At 38.2% G+C, this 23,472-nt stretch overlaps 1 protein-coding gene and 1 long non-coding RNA gene across 3 annotated transcripts in view; both read right to left on the bottom strand.

The window, feature by feature from the left end:
* The window catches only part of PCSK5 (proprotein convertase subtilisin/kexin type 5), a 251,048-nt gene that overhangs the window by 152,146 nt on the left and 75,430 nt on the right, over nt 1-23,472 (bottom strand). The gene's annotated exons all lie outside the window — the stretch shown is intronic.
* Nucleotides 4,235-23,463, bottom strand: LOC125183968 (uncharacterized). The gene is made up of 2 exons (XR_007166864.2): nt 15,824-23,463; nt 4,235-14,938 (listed from the first exon to the last, which is right to left on the bottom strand). It is a non-coding gene; the product is annotated as an uncharacterized lncRNA (long non-coding RNA).

Below are 23,472 nucleotides of genomic sequence, written 5' to 3'. Positions count from 1 at the left end.
ATGATTCTATTATTGAATTATTTTCAAAAATCTGAAGTCAATTTGGGAATCACAGATAAAAGTGAGTTTTAAAAAGATCCTTTTTTATTTTCAAGTATTTTCAAATAACATTCAAGTAGTGTTTCAAATATTTTTCAAATAATGTATTTGAAGCAGCATCCACCTAAAATGAATTCCTATTTAAAGGAAAATGTTGGTCTTAAGAGTTACCTTCAAGACACATGATTCCCAAACTTCCTCGTCCTGCTTTATGACTTTGTTAGGTCTCACAGGTAAGCTTAGAGGTGTTACAACTCAGACATCAAAGCAGAGATTGTTTTAATCACTCACATCACTCTGGTGCATATGTTTTATTAACAAATCACAGCCTGCCTGATGAAATGCACATGGCTGAGATGCTACTTCCCAGAGAGAGGCTGTGTAGGCAAGAAACCCCTCCTGGCTACCAAGCTTGGGAAAAGCATGAAAGGGAAGTTATGGGAGGAAGGTTTTTCAGCTGAGAAAGGGGACAGGTAAAGCCTACACCTGAAGGAGGGAGGCTGCCTGAAAAAGAATGGAAGAAACAGCTTGAGTTTCTCTGTGGTTCACAGAAGAGTACACGGATACCTGCTGCTTTGTTAATCATATCCACAGAGCACCAACAAAAGTTTAAATTTCCACCGGATCACCAAAAAGACCCTGTTCACTCCAGGGCCAGTTAATGTTTATAGATGGAAACAGAGGGCATGTGTGGTAGGTGTGGAGGGAGCAGAGCATAACTGCCCCTTCAGCAACCCACAGTACCATGGGATTAACTGCGATGTGAAACCATACCACAAATTCCATCCGAAGTGGAAATGGCCGCAGCGGTAGGCATACTGCTAACTTCTGTAAGAAGTAGCCAAGGCTTTAAGAGTGGCATGGAGGTATGATGACATATACTTATTGAATTAAAGAACAGTATGAAATCTCATGTAAATTTCTGGTAGAATAAAGCATATTCCAGAGAGAACTGTGTCTTTGGACAAATATGCAAGTTAAATTAACTTTGCTGAATATTTCACTCTTCTTCACGCATTGGAAAATCCTTCTTTTTATCATATCTTTAGTACAGTAATGGTAAAAAATTATTTTGTAAGCAGATTTTTCTGTTAGACCCTTGCTCCTCTGCCAAGATTATTGCTAATTGCCTTCCACATTTATAAGGGAAATGACAAAATTAAACGTTGTTTTATTCATTTCAAGGTCATATGTATAAAATTGCATGTCTCACAATCCGCTTCCCACTGTGTGAATTAATCATATATGCAACTCAATTTATTTTAATATGTTATCTTTTATGTGTCCTTTAAGTAATATTTCAATTATGCTGTGAAATGAAAGACTTTCTAAAAATCTGCATATAATAAATTAGGTTCTTTTTGCATTGCTTTTAGCTTTCTCTGTCCTAGGTTTTGCTTGAGGTCTACACTTTGGCATAGACCCTCAAATCTGCAATTAAAATTAGAAAAGCATTCTCATTAATCACTACAATAATTTGTTAGTTAGATAAACAATTATGATGAAACTTATCCTTAAAATTGATTAGGTCTGCTTTTAAGTTATGAGAACTTCTACTGAGAATGAAATCCCCAAAATTTCAAATTACAGACAGGTTATGGGGTAGCATGTTACAGGACTTAATCACTAACTAGATGTGAAACACTTAAGGTGCTTTCAAGCTAGCATTTTTTATGAATGTGTATATTTCAAAACACGGCAATCTCCTATCTTTGTGGGATGTCTGCATCACACACAACTTCTTTAAAAAGTTGATGCAGTCATAGAAGAAAGCATGACTACTCTTCTACAAAGGCCTATCTCAATAAACTTTAAGGGTTGATGCTTCTTTTCACTGGTTCCCTTGACAGCTTATGTTGGAAGGAAATAAGTTCCCAGGCTATTAAACCACACTTTGAAGAGACACTCAGCTGAAAGGTTTTGTACTTGTCCTTTGTGTTAATGTCAGTGTGATGTAGTATCACAGAATAGAAACATGAAAGAATGCTTGGTTATGAGACATTCTGCCCATCTACAATGGGGTCTTCTACCTAGAGTATGTAAGAAAAGGAATGGAAAGAAGAAGAGCTTTCTTTTGTTTGTTTCATAAGGAGAGACATGAAAAATTGCTATTCAGACAAGATTTGGGCTCAAGAGGCCATCAGGTAAAAGACAGAAGATGTCACAGATGTTGTCTTCAAAAAAAAAACACAACACCTGTAGTTAGATGCTTATAAAATTGGCTAACACTTCCTACCATAAAACCTATTCCTTATATTATTCTGATTAGGTTTACATGCTTTAGATAATTCTTCCATTCAGGCAACTATGTAAAACTTTTTCAAAAATGTATTTATTTTCACTTTTGTCTGTGATAGACAAGACACAAAGAACAAAGGAAATATATAAGCAATTCAGATTGATTTTCATCTCTTTTTATAAAGGGGAAATTTGTCAGTCTGTCACTAAAAACAAGTCAGTAACATGTCAAAGACCTGTGCAAGAAGACCTTAGTAAAGATGAATTCTCTACCTTATGATGCCCTCACTATTACAGGGAGAACTTGAAATAAATTGTCAAAGAGGTACGCTTCTATGAATAGATGTATGTCACTTTTTTATGCTGCATGCATGAATAGTGCTAGAGCACCGGTAGAGTAAAGGATCTTTTGATGGCTCTCTAAGAACAGGATAAGCAAGAGAAATGTAATAGCTACACACGATAGTGTTACACAATGTGACTTTTTTTCAGCACCAGATTTTCTCTGAGACAGGAACAGGTCAATATTTCAGGCAAGGGATGAAAAGAGAACAGGTGCATGTTCTGTGATTAACTATCACTCCCCATCTCACCAACATATTATTTAAACATAAGACATCTATCTTTCAGTTATCAGTCTTGATTTGCCTTTCAAAAGAGGAGGAAGGTGTAAGGCACCAGGAACATCTTTAAGATAAAAGTTGATTAACAGCTTGCCTTTGAAAGTTTACACTAGGCAAATATTCAGAGTTAGTGAAGACAGCTAACGGTAATTTGAAAATCCCTTTCCACATAAATTGGCTCTGCATTTCAGAGTCTCCATCTCTGACAGCTATTCACTGAACTCCACAAACACTCTGACCATGAATATATTTGCCGTATTTTATTCTTCTGGAGTTCACCAAGTATTTCAGAACACAAAAAACTCAGGGGACTAGAGGGTTTAAAGCCCTTCTGCTTTTCATGACGCTAACATTACAGTCCAACCCACTTCAACCTGTCACCACTGAGTCTTTTCAGAATGGGAACTTATGGAAAAAAGAGTTTCAGAGAATTTCAATGCAAGCCCATCACAAATATCCCTGGACATACCAGTAATTTACTGAAGTTTTCTAAGAGATATTTCTAAGAGCACAGGAATGAGTTTGTAAAGAAATAAAATAAAATAAAATAAAATAAAATAAAATAAAATAAAATAAAATAAAATAAAATAAAATAAAATAAAATAAAATAAAATAAAATAAAATAAAATAAAATAAAATAAACAAACAGTGGTTTGTTTGTTTCTATCAGGGGGAATGTTGACAGAAAACTGCATGTCCTTTGCAAGTTCTGTGCGGCACATACTGTGAATGGATATCAAATAATTGTAAAATGTTAGAATAGATAGTCTAACAGTTTAGACAATGTAATGTACATTTTAATGTGATGTGCTTGAACAGTTGCTCCTTTATTTTTGATAAAACAGCTTCCTTTCTCAGCATAATTACATACTAACCATATTACCTATGCGTGGAATCGCAAGGGTGGAACATGTAATGTGAACTAAACACCAACCATTAACTAGTCAGAGATCTTCTCTTCTAGTTAACAAAATTCTAAACTTTACATGGAATATATTTTAAAAGAAATGGAAAATTACAGGATTAAATTAACTTTATGGGTGCAGCTTTATCTAAATCTGAAGTTTTTATCCAGTGAAGTTCTGATCATATTACTTTAGTGAGGTATTGCTGCCATAAACTTGAAAAACTAATTTACACATGGTAAAATGGACTGAAAATTGTAATTACCATGAAGTGTCAATATGAACTACATAGTTGCCACTATTTCCAGCTCTAACTGCAGGTAATCTATAACTTTCTGAAATCTAAATGTCTATAGTTACGTTTGCATGACTGACAACTGAATTCAAACCTCTGTGGAGAGAGAAGAATGGAATTTCAGGTAGCCACTGTTACGGGTAAGAAAATGTAGAAATTGATATTTATTTATTTTTAAATATTTCTTAGTTGAAGTTTCAAGTGCTTCCAAAGGCCTCTCTTACATTGGAATATATCTTTAAATGAGAATATGTGATATCTGAGACACCGCAATGTATTTTAACAACAATCGTCAGAAACGCATTGTATCAGAAATGAATTTTACTGCAGTCTGGAGTAATGTCTTATGTAATGCAGAAGAAATCCTAGGTTGGGATGTTGTTCTGGGAATATCTAAAAAAGAGATATAAAGGTATTTACAGAAGTTAAAAGTATGGACATAGAAAACCCAATCTTTAAAACACAATCTGCTACAACTGAAAAATAGTAAGAATAAAGCTATTTCATGAAGGGGATATATTTGGATATTAACAGTGGAGAAAGAAATGAAAGAGTAAATGTGAAAAACAAGTTACAGACATCTTCAATGTGAGATATCAGGAGAAATGCCAAAGACTTGGGTGTTACATCGCACAGACAGGATCCTGTTTGTGAGCATCAAGCACGGTGTTGTAATGTGGTTACAGCACAGGACTGGAAGCTGGCTTGAGTCAGGGTCCCAAGGCTACCGACTTTTTGCATGAGTATGGGAAGTTACTTAAAGAGTAACTTGAAAATAACTTATCTATTTCTCACAAATAAATCAATGATGACAGCATTAAAACAAACCCATGGAACACTTTGCATCTCAGACACTCACATCTTAAATTTAACAGCAGTGATCCTGCCCTGCTACTCTCTCTACATTTGTTTTCTATTAGCAGCAGACAGCTAATTTGTCGTAAGTGTGAAGTTCTGATGTAAGCCCAGCAAAGGACTGTTGTTCTACAACATTAATTACCATTTTACAGTTTGTTTATGTGACTGGGCAGATGAATCTGAATGTATAAAACAAATATGTTTTTTTTTCTTTTTTTTTTTCTCTAGTAAAGACAAAACAAACAAACAAAATCAGTAACTTATGTATTTAGCGCAGTGTGTAGTTTTACATATTAAAAAATTTATATACATATTTACTGATGTCTGATGTTTTAACCCAGGGTAAACACAGGGTATTGGAAAGTGAAAATGAATAAGAAAGCTCAAAAGCCACCAAAGAGAAAAACCTTTTCAGACAATTTTTATTATTATTATTATTTTATTTTTCATACAGACTTACATATTACTGTACAGTAACTTTCTTGAGAAAGGGAACCCAATTCTTTTCTCATTCATTAAAGCAAATCACAAGTATAAACAGTGCACTTTAGTTACTGTGCACAGGAATTAAACCTCTTTAGCAGCAACATCAAAGCCAATACTCTCTTGGAAGAGCATATTGCTGCATAGCTATACCTCATCAAAAGGACAATTTCATTTGCTTTTGAAACAGAAGAATATGAGGCTGTTTAAACTTCAAGGCTCCCCTGATGCATAAGCAAAATGATCATTTTTTCACCTAATTCAAGCTGTTTGAGGTGTTGTAGGAAGAATGTTAAGTCACAAAACAAGTAGGATGTGCTCCAAGCAATTTTGGCAATCATTTTAAGCATCTCAGGTTAGTCTGTCCCTTTTGTACTCAGCCCAAACAATAAAGTAGCATACACAATTAGGAAGAACTGCTTATCTGCTTATACTGTCTCCATCCTTAATCTGAGGTGAAACAGTTTCATCACTTCACTCAGGACGTGCGGAAAAGAGGACAAATGAAAGCCCAAATGCAAATCTCTTACATATGGAACACGGCTAACAAAAACGGCATTGGAACTACCATATTATACAACTTAATGAGGGAAGGAGATGTACAAAGTCAGTCATATATTTTTACACAATAAAAACTCTTGTAATCATGTTGTGAAAATGATTATACATTTTAGCCAATTCTTTAAAAAAATTAGCTAATTCTTTAAACTTGGATTTACTGTTTCAATATAATGGTAAACTGTCTCTCCCCTGTCTGCAACAGTGTCAGTGAACAGAATAGATTATTAACAAATTTCTAGAGCTTAAACTCTGTACCCTTCCAGTAACCTGTGCTTTTACAAATGGTTAGGTAACACTGTACTCTTGTATAAATAAAGGAATCTTTGAAACTTCACTAAAAGTACAGAACAGAATAAGCCACACTCACAGTGCCATATCCTTCATGGTTCAGATGCTATCCTCCTCATAGATATTAATATTGCCAGCAGATGACAGCAGTAAATAACCTACATAGGGCCATTCATTGTTTCAGATATCTCTTGCTGAAGTCCACTTTGTCTCCACAAAGTAGAAATACCCTTGTTTATTTGGGAAGAAGGGGAGAAGAAAGAATGAGTGTAGGTCTGCGGCTGCCTCTCTGTGACTTTCTGTGTGAGGTTGGACAAGGCTGGCACACACCTTAGGTAATCTATTAAGGAGCAGTTGATAGCAGCTCCTACATATGTATCTCATTTTTCAGTTCAGTTTCAGCACACAGATAATGCAAGCTTATCTGTAAGCTTATCATCCAATGAGCTGGGAGATAAAAACTTTTTTCTTGGAAAACTGCTGTTATCTAGCCCATTGTTTACCAAGAAATTACCTGCTTTAGCATCACTTCTGTGCTGAGAAAACTTACTTTTGATCCTCTGCTATCTGAACTCAAGCACTCTGAGTATATGCACAACTACGGAGCACTGTTTCTCTCTTGCCTCAGCTGTTGCCAAAAGTATAAACTATAATGTCCTATGATTTGAGAAATTATGAAATGTGCTTGAAGTATTAAGTTTTGGGCATGTTATGCTCTCATACCAATGTGACTCTGATCCTGAAGACTGAGCTATTAGATGCTTGACAGGAGTAATTGTTGGAAAGCAGAGGGTGGGGACACAGGAAAAACACGGGCCAGATGACCTTCATTTCTCCTTTATCTACACCAAACTGTCTCTCAAAGAAGCACTTGTGAGATGCTGCTGAACCCCTGAGGTTACTAGGAGAGAGTAATACCTGGAGAATGATAGAACTACCTGTGGAAATGATCATACAATAAATCCTAAACATGGAAACTGTAGCAGAAACAATGTCTCTAACAGTTCATACTCCAATGCCACAACCAATGCAATGCCCTCTGATGTTTTAATTATGCTTTAGTCAAGTTTAAGTCTGCAAAATGATGCTTCCTCACATCAAAGAAATGCTGGTGGGATATTTACACATCCCAGCTGAGTAGAAAATAACCTCAGCAGGTGCCCCTGAGGCACCCTCTCTTTTTCTTTCCACTTCTTATCTCTGTGCAGAAGAGTTTTAAATGTTTGAAAAAAAAATGTGACGCAGAGATAATCTTGTAATTTCCAAAGTCAATGCACTACACAGATGTGACAATTGAAAATACAAAAATACCCAACCAATTAAACAAACAAACAAAATCAGAAACATCCTTTTGTCTTCATAAAAGGTGACTGAAAATAAATGTGTCTCAACAGGAAACCTCAAAAAAATCACTAGATATATTTTTAGATGTTGTTAGCAGATGTGTTGCTTCATCAATACCAATTTTACTTTAAAATTGCACTGATTTAACTGGAACGATGTAAAATTAAACATGATTTAACAAACAAGTAAAAACTTTTGCAGACAGATTATTACAGCATTTTAAAAATGTTTTATATCATCTTAATTAACCCTTGTTAATTACAAGAATCAAATATTTCAACCTAGAATAAATATATTTAACAGATGAGACTTCAAAACAAGTCTTTATACTATTTTTTTTCATGCAACTATATGAATAATGAGCATAGTTTAAGGTTTTGTTAGTGTTTTTGGAGTCTAGAATTAATCCTAATTTAGGAACAAGGCCTCAGATTGCAAAGGAAGTTAGTGTCATTCCCAATATTACTTTACACAAATCAGAAACTCTTGGTATGCTTTATGAATGTTCCTATTAACTTAACTTAAGCTGCAGGTTTATTTACTAAGTTTCATTAATGAACTGCTACCAATACTTCTGGGTATTTGGCTATGTAAAGTTGATGATATTATTATTATTTTTAAAGCTTCAGAGTAAGAACTGGAATACTGACACAATGAGTATTTTTGGCTAGGCAGTGCATTTGCTATGCCTAGGAAAATCCACCCATATTTATCTAAGATACTAGCCTTAAAAAACATGGTCATAGACACAACGAGTAAAGCTTGCTAGAAATTCTCTGCTGAAACTTCCAAACATACCACCTAGAGTGAACATGCTTGTCCTTGAGAAGGATACCTGTGTACTAGATATACTATGCTATCTATACAGTAGGTACAAAGAAGAGCTTTGGATGAGAAGAATGCAGGTGAAGCCGTCTGTCATCTATTTTTTGAGCTTAAGAAAAAAGGTGATTAACTAAAAACTGCAAATGTGCTTCCCAGCTGCTTACATTTCAGCAACTTAGCATAAAGCCTGCAGTCTTACAATTGCAGTCTTACACACTGTTTGATATAAGAAAATACTACTATTCTCATTCTACTGAAGAAGTACCACGATGTTAAAAGATTATATCTTGCAAATATGAAACTATAAAGAATACCTCTACTAGAACAGCTGCAGCTTAATAATGATGATTTTCAGAGTAACAAAGCACTGTAAACAAAGCACTTTACAAAGCCAGGAATAAAAACTCAGACTATATTTTTTTCAGCATTCCTGCATAACCCAGCAATCTGTGTGTAAGGTAGAGAGAAGGAGGAATGTGTTGCTCCAAACAAATGCGCAGTAGAAATCTGCCCTGTAAATTAAAAGACTGTACATTGCAACTGAATGGTGCATAAAGAAACAAAGATGAATTTAAAGTGATTGAATTCATCTGGTTGTGTTTTTCATTGGTTTGATCTTATAGCTGGAAAGCTGATTTCTAAGATTTTCGGGGGATTGTCAGCAGATTTGGTCATAAGTTTTCTAAGAGTGTTGTCCAAACACTTCTTGAACTCCGGCAGGCTCAGCACATTGACCACTGCCCTGGGGAGCCTGTTCCAGTGTCCAACCACCCTCTCGGTAAAGAACCTGCAAGTCTTGCACAAGTTTGAGGTTGCCTGGGAGCTTATCGTTCCTGCAGGAACGTTCCTCCAACCCAGGGCCCATCACTGGAGTTGAAGACAGATGCAAAGAAGTAATTTTTAAACATCTGCTTTGTCTATGTCCCTATGTTTGTGAGGTGACCATCCTCATCAAGTAAAGGAGCAATGTTATCTCTGTTCCTGCGTTTGCTGTTAACATATTTAGTAAAGCCCTTTTTATTGTCCCCCACAGTACTGTCCAGCTTCAACTCTTATTTAGGCTTGGCTGCACATTTTTTTTCCCCTACAATGGCAAACACAATCTCTGTAGGCTTCCCACGTCACCCAACCTCACTTCCAGTGGCCATATTCTTTCTCTCTCTGCCTAGCTCTAGAAGATCCCTGCTCAGCCAAGCCAACCTTCTGCCCCACCTGCTTGACCTCGGACATTTTGGAACCGCCTGTTCCTGTGCTCTTAAGAGATGGCACTTAAAAATTGACATGCACTGATGGAACCCAATGCCTTCAAAAGCAATTTCCCAGGGGACCTTACTACCCAGTTCTCTGAGTGGTCTGAAGTCTGCTGTTCCCAAATTCAGGGCTGAAGTTTTGGTGGCACTTTTCCTCCTGTCACCAAGGATTTTAAACTTGACTACTTCAAGGTCACTATGACCAATATGGCCACCAATCACTACTTCACCTCCTCTCTGTTCACAAGCAGTAGATCTAGGAGGGTACCTGTCCTAATTGGCTCCCTTAGTACTTGTACCAAGAAGTCATCATCAAGGTGTTTTAGGAATCTCCTGGATCTGTTTGTAATCAGCTGTGTGGTACTCCCAGTTCATGTCTGGCAAGTTGAAGGCACTCATAAGGACAAGGACAGCTGATCTACAGGTATCTCTTAGCTCCTTAAAGAACATTTCATCGGTGTTGTCATCCTGGCCGTTCGGTCTATAGCAGACTCCCACAACAACATCCACTTTATTTGCTTGTCCCTTAATCCTGACCCGGAAGCTCTCAACCGTGTCACTGCAACAGCTAACTGCAAGCTCCATACAGCTGAGACCCTCCATTACATACAGAACCACCTTTCCTGTCCCCCTGCTTTGCCTTCCCTGCCTATCCTTTCTGACATCCGTTAAAACACACCAGTCACAGGACTCTTTCCATCAGGTTATCAGGTTTCCATCATTATGCTCATGATATCATAGCTCTGGGAGTGAGCCAAGTCTTCTAGCTTGAAGTGTCATAGCATATCTGACCTCTGCAGATATCAGAAATTTCTGTCAAGTGTATCTGCTGTTGCTATATGCAATACCTGAAATGATATAAGTTAAGAAGTAAATATATTTTTCCATCTTTTTTTCCAGTTGTTTTCCACCTGCATTAGCCCACACTTCTTCCAGTCACTTCCACTGCTTCAGGTGTCACCTACATGGTGCCTTCAGGGGCTGAGAGATCAGCCCAGCAATGGTGGAATCAGCAGCTCCACGACAGCTCTGTGTGTGGGTACTCCTCTGGAGTGTGAGTCCCTTATACATGAACACATCTTCATAAGCAGTGAGTAAACTCATCACAAATCTTGTTGTCAGCTTCACCATGAAGTCAGGCCCACAGAGATAATGATTCAGATGTCTGTGACCATAACAGATCCATCCAAAGCTATTAAAATTACTCCTGATTCTAGTACATTAATTAAGGTTCAAGTATTAACAGTAATATCCTGATAAAAAGACTTCAATGAACATCACTTTCATGGCATGAAAACTTGTCACTTTTTATAAATCATATCACGGTATTTTGATCATTTTGCAGTAGACACTGGTTTTTCATTGGTGTTGCTTTTTTTTCCCCCCCTTAATTTTTAAAAAAAATATCATGTGTGCTCTCAAAATTACATGTGGACAGGTGTATGTGGAAGAAATGACTATAGGAGAGAGGTAAAAAGGGACTCATGAATAAATTTTTGTGCTTGTTAGGCAGGTTACTTGTTACTTCTAAAGCAGAACATTCTGTTATTTTCTAAGCCTCAATTTAATTTTTTAAATCCTTTTTGGGTAGAACAAAATGTACAGGTAAAAGTAAAAAAAATACCTTTTATTAGAAATCTGAGTGGTGGGTTGACTATGGCAGGCAGCTAAGCCCTCATCTGGTCCCTTGCTAACTCCCCCGCATTGGGCTGAGGGAGAGAAATGAAAGGGCAAAAGCAGGAAAACTTGTGAGTTGAAATAAAGATAAATTCATAAATAAAGAGGGGAAAAAAAAAAAAAAGTGATGCAAAGGCAGTCATTCACCACCTCCCACCTGCAGACCAGTGCTCAGCCAGTCTTTGAGCAACAGCTACTTTGGAAAAACACACCTGCCCCACCAAGTTTTACTGCTGAACATGATATTATATGTCACAGTTCAGCCCTTTGGTCAATTGGTCCCCCTGCAAGCCTCTTCCACACTCCAGCTTCCTTGCTCAAGGTGGCACAGTAAGAAACAAAAACCTTGATGCTGCCCAGGCACTGCTCAGAAGTAGCTAAAACACGGTTAGTTACCAACACTGTTTTGATCACAGATCTACAGCACAACAGCATAGTAGCTGCTATGGAGAAAAATAACTGTCCTGTCCAGACCCAGTACAACCTGGTATAACTAGGAAAAATAAGCCAAACTAAACCTTTTTTTCAGGACTGCCAACATTCCTGGGCTGCCATGGCTAAAACAACGTAACACTAATGCCTTTGCTCTTTATCACCTTAAATTTGGGGCTGCGAGCCTTCTCTGTACATTCTGTACTTAGTTATTTTATCTTCTGTTCCACATCTTCTGTTCCACAAGCTTTTGTATGACACTGTATTATAAGGCACTGTTTATCCTGATTCATGGTTTTCATCCTCTTGAGACCCCACCTAGAGTACTGTGTTCAGCTCTGGGGCCCCCGGCACAAGAAGGACATGGACCTGCTGGAGTGTGTCCAGAAAGGGCCACAAGCACGATCAGAGAGTGGAGCTCCATTCCTATGAAGAAAGGCTGAGAGAGTTGGGGTTGTTCAGTCTGGAGATGATTAGGCTTTAGGGAGACCTTATAGCAGCCTTTCTGTACTTACGGAGGGCCTACAGGAAAGATGGGGAGGGACTCTTTGTCAAGGAGTATAGTGACAGGACAAGGTATAATGGTTTTAAACTAAAAGAGGGGAGATTTAGATTAGATATGAGGAAGAAATTCTTCACTGAAAGGGTGGTGAGGCACTGGAACAGGTTGCCCAGAGAAGCTGCAAATGTCCCATCCCTGGACGTGTTCAAGGCAAGGTTTGATGGGGCTTTGAGCAATGCAGTCTAGTGGAAGATGTTCCAACCTAAACCATTCTATGATTCTATGATACAAACTGACAGAGATATGTAGCAGCTGGAAATATCTTGGGTACTAGACCTATCTCCTTTTACCTAAAAGCCTCCACATTAAAGCCCTATCATTTCTGGTTAATGAAAAAACAAATAACAGGAAAAAAAAATCTAAAATATGCAGCATCAGTTCTACTGAAATCACATACAAACAGAAATTACAAAAATCTGATGGATACAAGAATGCAGATCTGAAGTTTCAGTTTAGGCATGCTTTGCAGCACAAGCAGTCCCTTGAGCCAATGAATAGCAGTCTGGGGCAATGCTTTTGGGGAAAAAGGATATTTATTGTTTCATGCAAGGAAGCTATTGACAGATATTCATGTTTTCACAAAGGAACAATACAGTGATGTGCAGGCAGGACATGGACAGCTCTTTACCCATTTTGCATACTCCATTTGTAATTGTGGAAGACTGCTTTTGCAGTGCGACAACAGTTTGAAGAAGTTAATATTTTATAACTCTAGTTCTCCACTAAATTCCAGCTTAGAAATATAATTCCCACTTATTTTGAATTCTGACTGCAATTTCAATTAGATATGCACTGTGCTTAATACTACATTCCATTTGATGATGTTGTGCTCTGAATGGACAACACCTTTCTCCCATTTCTCTTTAGAGTTGTCTATATTTGCAATTGTCAAAAATTTGTTTAATTCAAACCCCACTTTTTTTTTTTTTTTTTTTTTTTTTAAGTGAGACCCTCTGATTCAGCAGGAGCAAGGTTTGCTCCTAACTGGAAAACAGGGTTTAGAGTAATAAGGCTAATTATCACACATTCACTAGGGTGGGAAACAAGTTAGTGGCTGTTCATCTCATGTTTATACAACATTAAAAATAGTGCAAGGAAGCAAGTCTGGGCTGAAAAGAAATGTAAAACATACCTTCTCATTATCTTCTCTGTGGTACTTTGACCTCTATCCACCAGACATGCCATCCCACGTGCTAGAGAAGTAAACAGGCCATGGCCTGTACCTCAGTTTAATAAAATCAGAGATTTGATGAAGCTTTAGCACTTTATAGGAATACAAATAATTTTCAAAGCATGTTAACTTCTTTAGTATGGATCTCAGCAGCACAATCTGCATTTATGATGGATACCAATTTCTTTACTTCTGCATCTGAAATTCTCTACCTTGATTGCCTTCCTTCGGGAAAAAACAGTATCTCGCCTTCAAGAGATCTATCTCACTTTGCTTGAAGTGTCAAACGTAGTAATGTGACTGTGTATCTTTAAGAAAAATTACAAAATCACAGTAATGTAAAACAAAGCTAGAAATAAAAAACCTGCCTACAGCAATAAACCTACACAGATGCATACTTTTTCATTTGCAATAAAAAGCTACATCTGAAAGTTTTATCCTGAAAATGTCTTACAAAAACATCTATTAAATCCATTAAGACATTTGCTTATAGCATAACTTTGCAGAGCTCATCTTTTAAAAGCATGTTATTTAGAAAAAAAAGCTTGAGTTAAAAAGCTTTTGACACTGGATTCAAAATTGCTTTATCAAACTTGTAATTAGAGGTTTGCTTTTAATGCCACAAGTATTAAAAGGGGAATCAATCCAATATTTTGTCTTTGTACATGCTGGCTGAGAAGTCTCAATGAACCACGTTTTGCACTGCTCCTGACTGAGCTGACTATTGTGAATTTAGCTGGCAAAACCAATTACCTTACACACAATACAGATTCACTCCAACTTTCTCTAATAACTACAATGTGAGAAGGGGACTACGTAAAGAAATGTGGTTTTGCTCTCAAATTCTGCTTGGTTGTAGACCTCTAATGTACAAATGCATGCAACCTGAAACTTTTAGTGATTTTAATGAATCAAAACTTGTCTACCGGACTCTCTCCTCCAAAGTTCAAAACCTCAAAATATAGACACATACTTGGAGGAAATACCAACTCCAGGAAAAAGACCTTCTGTAAAACAAAACAAAACATAACACAACAAAAAATTCCATTTCTAACTCTTTGTAAAATTCAGAAAAGAGAGCATCAGAAATACAATAAATATGAAAGCTTATATCCTTCCTATTGTTGACTTTGAAATAAAATAGAAGATCTGACTTGTTGCTATCAATTATTTACATACAAGAAGTAGAAGGAATTGCATAGTGATTCAGAATGTCATTTTATTTGTGAGCTCATGGTCTGGTACTTCAATAATTAGAAACAGGAAAAAGGCTTTCCTGTAGAGTCGTGGTTGAACATTTGAGATCACGAGAGTCTTACACATTCTGAAAAGGAACAGCACTGCTCTTCAAACACCAGTTATGTGATGAGAAATACCACTCAGCAACCTATACCAAGGTAATGAAAAAGGATGAATATTTTCTTCTGTGAACAGTTGGAATTCCCATTGAACTTTGATTTTTGTTAAAAAACCTGGTTTAGATTAAAAGAAAAACGGGAATTCATTTATACAACATTTTTCGTTTAAGGAAAGTAAATTTTCTCCAGAAAGTTTTCAGATGTGCATCAAGTTTCTCCGTCCTCATCTGAGGAAAACAAAGGATGCATGAGGATTACTTCTCAGGTATCGCCATCTAAATGACAGGACTGTTCATTTGGTAACAGCATACAGGGACTCCAAACAACAGTTAAAACAGGAAGGGAAGAAAAATGTGCTCCAAATGAATCTGTAAAGTAAGCCTACTTCAGCACAGAGTGATTCTGCAAGCTGAGTGTTAAGACAATGTTTACCTCACTTATTCCTACAATAACTACACTGGGACCTTTAACAACGGCAACTGGCAAGCAACACAGATCTAATATCTCATGATCTTCATGCTGCATGATGCCCCTAGGCATTTGGTTGGGTCACTAGATCATAATTAACTTGGAGGCTAGCTTATGAATCACAACCACTTCTCCTTGTAAAATTTGTCAAATCTCACTATAAGCTGACACGGATTGAACTCTGCTTCATCATTAACATCTGCTAAAATTGGAGTGCAATAGTATATTGGTCATAAGGATAGAGAGTTTAAAACCAAAACATGATGTAGCAGGACTGCAAGCTCTGACTGTAGCTTCTATACCATCAGCCTCTGTATTAATTCGCTTCACAAATGAATACTTCACCAATTCATGGGAAAAAGAAATCCAAAATCTGCACTTTCCTGAAAATCCTGACTGATATCTATTAAATAAGCAGTGACAGTGCATATTTAGATACTAGATACCTGACACTTAGTCATTGGTACTTGAAACTCCCACCAAGATTTCCTGCCCCAGCTGGACGCACAGAAGTTTATGGGGCCCAATGGGATTCCTCCCAGAGCTGGCTGATGTCATCATGGAACCTCCCTCAATTATTTTTCAATGGTCTTGGGAATCTGGGGAGGTCCCAGTTGCCTGGAAGCTGGCAAATGTTCCAATTTTCAAGAAGAGCAAGAAAGAAAACCCTGGTATTTAAAGGTCTGTCAGTCTCACTTCAACGCCTGGTAAAATTATGGAGAAAATTATTCTGGGAGCTACTGAAAAACACCTGAAGTACAATGGAATCATTGGTCATAGCCAACACAGGTTCACGAGGGGAAGGTCCTGCTTAATGAACTTAATTTCTTTTTATGACAAGGTCATCCAGCCTAGTTGACCACGGGAAGGGAGCTGATGTAATCTTTCTGGATTTCAGCAAAGTGTATGATACTGTTTCTCACAGTATCCTTCTGGACAAAATATGCATCATACAGCTAGACAAATGCATAATATGATGGCTATGAAAAATTGGCTGATGGGTTGGCCTCAAAGGGTTAGAGTTAATGGGGATACATCAGGCTGATTGCCACTCACTAGTGAAGTTCTGCAGGGCTCCATTTTGGGGCCAGTTGTCTTCACTGTGAGACTTAGCTCCCAGCCAACCTCAAACTTGTGCAAGACTTGCAGGTTCTTCACCGAGAGGGTGGTCAGGCACCGTGACAAGTTTCCCAGGACAGTGGTCACAGCATCGAGCCTGTGGGCCTTCAAGAGGTGTTTGGACAACACCTTCAGACATGGTTTGATTTTTGGGTAGACCTGTGTGGAGCCAGAAGCTGGACTTGATGGTCCTTGTAGGTCTCTTCCTACTCAGGATATTCTACGATTCTGAGATTCTGTGAACAGTACCACATTACCATGTGGTAATACTCTAAATCACCTCTTTTTTGAGGAAGGTTTATCTCTTATCAGTGATGCTTTGCTGTAATTGGACAGAAGACATTCTGTCAGATGATACTACCATGAATTCTTCGGGTTTTAAGCCTCTAGAGGCTGCATGAGAAAGTCAAGTTGAAGAATCACAGTACACAAAAACAGCAGACTGGAGTTTCTCTCTGAAATCTTCAGCCCTATCCTGAGAGATGATGCATTGTTCCAAATTATCCAGAGTTCAGCCTCTTTGCACACCTTAAACACCGGGTTTTCCAGGCCTTGCCTGTAGGTGTGAACCTTGGTATCTGCAGTTCAGTGCTTGAAAGACTTGAGCAGGCAGAAGCGAAAAAAAAAACAGCAACTAGTCTAAGTCTTTGCTGAAGTCTTTTCTGTTGTTGTGACTAGTCATTCGACAGCGGCCTTTTTTTTTTTTTTTTTTTCACACAAAAGATAGAGCACAAGGCTGTGCAGCAGTGCTTCTCAGTACCACTTAGTTTCCCCTCTTTCCCCATGTTTTGACTTCAACACATGGTACAGCCGGTGCAAAACAATAGCAACAGCTGCATACTGGCAATCAAAGTGTATAAACTGTACAGACAGGTACCCCCACTTGTTAGCACCCTTTTCTGTTACACTGCTATGATGGGAACCTTTTCTGAGATGATCTTTCCAACCAACAGTGAGAGACGTCAGGCTCCCCATGTTTGACTGTGCTCTTCAGACACCTGCTCTGACGAGTGTCACAGCAATCAATGAAGCTTTTTACTTCTACTTTATTGACCATCCAGGGGACAACAGAAGCTGATCTGCCTGTCTAATATCTAGTGTCCTTTCTGATTAAATGATTTAGGATGTACTACAGGTCTTTCACATAAGCAGCTGGTATAAACTATCAGCTTGTCACTGCTGGAATAAAATTAAGCCTTTGGCATTTTATCGAGCAACTACATTCATTGATGTGACTGAGAGAAGAAAGTAGTAATGAATTGGAATGGATGTATTGGTCTGCCACTGAAAAACAATGTCAATATGCTGGATCAAGCAGGACTGAAACTCATTAACTTTTTTGCTATTGTGAGGTAAGATGTAAAGCTGTCTGCATACTGCAAAGTTTAGAGAATAGTACATCAAGTAAATCAAGGAGTAGCTTGTGTTTCTTATAATTTTTGAACAGCAAAAATTGCTATCTCCCAGTGTCTTACACTCATCAAAAAATCATTGAGAAGGTTATTTAAACATGTTATTTATGTAATGGACTCCACTGCTGAAAAATGCTGAAGAGGCATTCAAAAGACTGACTCAGTGTATCCAGAACAGAAATGACAGCTTACTTTTACTCTTTCTTACCTAAGTTTAATACAAACTGCATCAAAGCCAACTGATATTATTTACTGGAGTTTTTTAAAAAGTCCTGTTTTAGAAAGTACCCGTTAGTAGAGCAAGACCTAAGCTCTAAAATATCAGCATGAGAAATTTCTCATGAAAAACAATTTTTTTTTTTTTATTATTTTTTTGGTCAAAATAAAAAAGCATTTTAATGCTATGAAGATTTCTGTTTTCTTTCTGTAGCTGTGGGCATTCTACAATTCCAGTGAGCCCATCTGCTTTCTGTTCAAGGACCTGTGACTAGCAATGTGCAGTGTTTTTTTTTTAACATAGGTGTTTAAAGGTAATGGTGGGATAACAGAAAAAAGAATTAAGCAGCAGTACTCAGCAGTAAACCAAAACAAGATGCTTTGCATAGCAGGAATGACTTCATCCACAGCTGACTGCTGTCTCTAGCCTCTGAGCAAAAGGAACTTCTAGTATAGGCCTGTACCATTTACAAGCTTCATGATTTGCTGCCAATTTGTAGAAACCAAAGTAAACTTCTGGCAGTACTCCTACATACCATAGTAGTTAAAGAAACTATCGTCCCACCCTGATTTTGACTACAAGCCTTGAAAGATTAATCTAATGTTTCTTTCTAGCCTCCTATTCTCTTTAGCTAATAGAAGATTTAACTTAAAACTTAAAAAAAAAAAAAAAAAACATTTTGGAAAGTGCCACTCTGGTTATCAACAGTCTCTTCATAAAGCCTCAGTAATTTTTTTCTCATTCCATTTTCCTCACTAACAAGCTTTGGCAACAGAAAGCATTCACTACTAATTAAAAGTGAAAAGCTAGCAAACAGACCCAGTACCCCAATGCGTACAGCTCCATGCAATGCTGCCCAGAGACACCTGCTTATTCTTTACAGAACTTCTTTTCACTCTATCATTCCATTCCTTAAAGTTGCGTTACAAAATGAAACAGAATAAACTAGACCATTTCATGATATGATAGTGCATTTATATGTCCCCACCTTTACTGGAAGACACAAATGTCCATTACGCAATGTTATTCAGTTGCTATAGCAGGAGGCAGGAATCAACTGAATTGATCCTGCACATTGCAAAGTCTTTGCAAAGTATGGCTTTCAGAATGCTCCCTGGTTGTGGTTACCTCAACTTCCAGGCACAACTTGAGATATCTAGTGCCAAATGACCACATACACTGGATAAGCAGAATTCCTGTCCTGATATCTAAAGACACTTTAGACACCTAAAAATGTAGACAGGCTCCTATCAGGGCTTTTCATTGCCTATGTAGATATTTAATTTTTGCTGGGTTCAGTGGGAATTAGGGAAGGATCAACAGACCCACAAGCTGAAGGTAATTATGTGCTGCTTTCCAGGCTAAGTGTACCTGATAATTAGAAATACTGAGCCTCTAAGCAGTTAGGCAGCCAAGTAACCTTATACTGAAAGCATGTTCTATGTCACCTCTGTGTCCAGCAGCGGATTCTACACTGACACCCGTGGGTCCTGAAAAGGCTGATGAAGTGCTGTGTCTGCCCTCCCACCATCACATCTCACCTCAGAACCTAGGGTCTGAGTGCTTTCACCTGAGACGTAGGGTCAGAAAATTCAAATCCTTCATTCCTAGGAGAAATGAATCTGCCCAGTTTATTTTACATATAAAACTCTAACTAGCAACAATACAGAAAGCAGCCTTTCTTCTCTGGATATGCTTTGTAAAAAAAAGTGATGGCTTTGGTACTTAGCTAAATGAAAAGATTCATCTGACTCCCAGCTGGAGATCATGTCACTCCTTGCAGTGCCAAAGATGGTGAATCCCTGAAAAGGCACCTGAACTGGGAGACCTCTGAGTGCACCCTCGCCACGTTCCAGCTCTGGGGACAGGAGCATCATCATGTAGATGAGCCAGGGTGAGTCCCCAGAGTGTGTTTGTAGGGGATGAGGCCAGCAGTGGAGAGGGATGTGCTGTGATGCAAACTGGCAACTCAGCTGAGGGCCAGACTGACTGTCACATCTTTCCTCAAAACTCCTTGGTGGTTACTGCCAGCAACTGCCCACCCATCACAGTCAGTTCTGTGGACAACAGTTGTAGCTGGTTGGGGCATTGTCATACTGTCATCTTATCTCAGTAAACCTGGCCTTTACAGTGAGAGGTTCAGGCCATGCTTCATTTTCCCCGTTTGTGCCTGTCTAGTTCTCCTCTGACCTCAGGCTGAGCTGAATGAGGTACCTGCTTGACCTGGCTGAAAATGAAATTCGTTGTTGTTAGCACAATTTTCATCTTGATTAGTTCCTTACTCTGGAGAACTACATGATGATTTGGGAAAGAGAGGAGGAATGAACGAACACGAAGTAAGGAGTAGAGGTCACCAGCCAATTGAGGTGACCATGTAGCCACAGTTTTGCTCTTCCAGCGTCTTTGTATGGGTCCATAATTCAGACAACCAGTTCAAAGCTAGGGCTGATGCTGAAATGGTCAGCCACACAAATTAGTTGTTGCAGCAAAATGAGTCACAATGCCTACAGGCCCTGTGCTGCAAACAGTTTACAGTCTTATGTTCATACTCTATTTTAAGGTGACTCATATGCTTAAAAACCTTGCTGGCAGTCCTCAGACTTATCATACACCAAAACAAAGACTTCTTTTATTACCTACCAAAACATTTATAGCACATTTGCTGATTCTAACTTTTTGACACCAATGACAGGCCACTCTAAGGCTAAAATAATAACAGCACATGAAATTCCTCAATTAAAAAAAAAAAAAAAAAAGCTTTTGAAAGAGCAAGAATTTATAGACTTTTTTATTAATTCCTCTGTTTCATTGAATGTGGGTCTTCAGGATATGTCCTAAAAACTTCGATGTAGCATGAGCATTTTCATTACAAGCATTTGGTTCTTAAATCTTTGGTTTGTCACTAACTTAACTGAGTCAATACAGCTACTGGGTCTTTCTACCATTTGTTCTACATCAGTGTTTTCTTCCTTGCATAAACTTAAACTAGTCTACACGTGCAGAATGTTTACACATTTCAAAGCAAAGGGTGTTACTGAATTTATCTATATATTCTCTCATGGTACTCTTGCTTCAGGAGATTTCTAGTGAAGAAGAGGCAGATACGATTCAGTAAACTGAGATTCTGTATGAAAATAGGATGAGAAAGATAAGCCTAAGGGGCAAAAGGGGAAGAAACAGTTCTTGCATGTACTTGTTTCTACACAAAAATATTTGGCAATAAGCAAACAGCATCAAATGAGAACAACTGAATAAGAACAGATGCTGATTGCAGTCCCAAATAAATAAACTATTATTACTATTCAGATTAATACCAACATAATATTTTGTTATGCTAAACAGGATTTCTTGTCATGTATATATGTACGTTTATTTATATGTTTTGTAAAGAGTTAAATCCTCACATATTTCATATCTCAGCCTACCAGAAAGGATCAGGCTGACTAACCAAGCAAGTATTCAGCACAATTTGCCTTAGTTTTCATAATTATTTCATATAATGAAAGTAGCTATGACAGGTCCTTGAGACTCACTGTAAGATGAGTGCATGTATATGTAACTGGCAGCTATGCGTGATAGGGTCCTGTTGTTCAGCATGTTTATATATTTTCCCTCCTATATTGACCAGAAGAGCAATCTCCCATCAAAATGTGGTTCAGGGTTGCTCCAATTGCTTCCTCCAGTCAAGCCAAGGCTAAGTTTTCTGTTGACTCCCAGTGAGTTAGCTCACACCTGCTGTATTCTTCTGGAAAAAGTTTGTGGGATTGCAGGGGAAAACAAAAACAAAAACAAACAAACAAAACAAAACAACAACAAAAAAAACATGTATGCAAAAGCATTTGACTTCTGTAAAGAACGAAGTTTCACCTCTTGTATTCTCTGTTCTGTAGGCAGGTAATATTAAATGCTTTCCACAATAAAGTACCCCCAGACCTCCAGAAAACAATATGCACAGACAGCATGCTGACAACTAGAAGGATCCCCTTCCTCTAATACATGCAATTCCACAAAAAGGTATTTCTTTATGTCAAGTCGTCATGGCTTTGGTTGTGACAGCAGTAATTTTCTTCACAGAGGCTTGTTTGATACTGTGTTTTGGATTTTTGATGAAAATGGTGCTAACACACTGATGTTTTCAGTTGTTGCAGAGCAGTGCTTGCACAGAGTCAAACATTTTTTTGCTTCTCGTGCTGCCTTGCCACCGAAGAGACTGGGAATGCAACAAGAGGTGGAAGGGGACACAGCCAGGACAGCTGGCCCAGACTGACCACAGGGATATCCCATATCATATGACATCATGCTCATTAATAAAAGATGGGGTAAAGAAGGAGGAAAGGGGGGGGATTGGGAGTGATGGCGTTTGTCTTCCCAAGAAGCCATTATGCATGCTGAGCCCTGCCTGTCAATGAAGCAGCAAATGAATTCCTTGTTTGACTTTGCTTGTGTGCCCGGCTTTTGATTTGCCTAGTGAACTATCTTTATCCCAACCCATGAGTTCTCTCACTTTTACCTTTCCATTCTCTCCCCCATCCCACCCTGAGAGAGTGAGCAAGCAGCTGTGTGGTACTGAGCTGCCTGCCGGGTGAAATCACAGCACAAGTACCTAGTAAAACAACTTTACCAGCTACACTCAGAAATACCTATGGGGACAGAATGGTGGCCCCCTTCCTGAGCTCAGGTCTCCCTCTGAGTTTGTCCCCAAGACTTCACAATAGCACATCCAAAGAGCAGAGCTAGAATGACAAATACCAGGAAGTGCTCCGAAGGAGAAACATATCACTCATGCAGATATATTCAGCCAGTCACATGACACAGATATCATAACTAGGCAGAATTGCTGTTCCTGGGTTTATATGGTTTCCAGCAAACTTCTATGTGTAAAATCTCCATGAGGTTAAGATTGAAAATATTAGAAAATATTAGAAAGTTAAATCACCATTAACTTTTTTTTTTCTTCTTCTTCACAAAGTCTATGAAGTTCAAAGAAGTCAGAAGCCAAGACAGTTGTCACACTTAACAACCTGCCAATAACTCACTGAAGTAGTATCTAAGAAAGGTAAGAGTCACCACCTTGTATTCTGCATCCCAAAGGGACTGAAAATGGTTCATTTCACACACCCAGAACTCTCAGACTAATTTTTATGTGGTTTTGGATTGCTCCAAATGCATTCAAAGAGTAAGTGTCATGCAGTGTGCATAGAAGAGACATAAATACATATTTCACAAAGATTTAAATACAAATCATGCTGCCTTATGAGGATTCAAGTTTTCCCGGCTTTCACAGCAGAACATGTATGCTCTGCTGGAGGAACTAGATTGAAAGTGTCGTGAGTGTCATAGTGCCTTA

Source organism: Anser cygnoides, chromosome Z, assembly GCF_040182565.1.
Source record: "Anser cygnoides isolate HZ-2024a breed goose chromosome Z, Taihu_goose_T2T_genome, whole genome shotgun sequence".
Classification (NCBI taxonomy): Eukaryota; Metazoa; Chordata; class Aves; order Anseriformes; family Anatidae; genus Anser; species Anser cygnoides.
The sequence above is the reverse complement of the archived record's forward strand: the minus strand, read 5'-3'. Positions and strand labels throughout refer to the sequence as shown.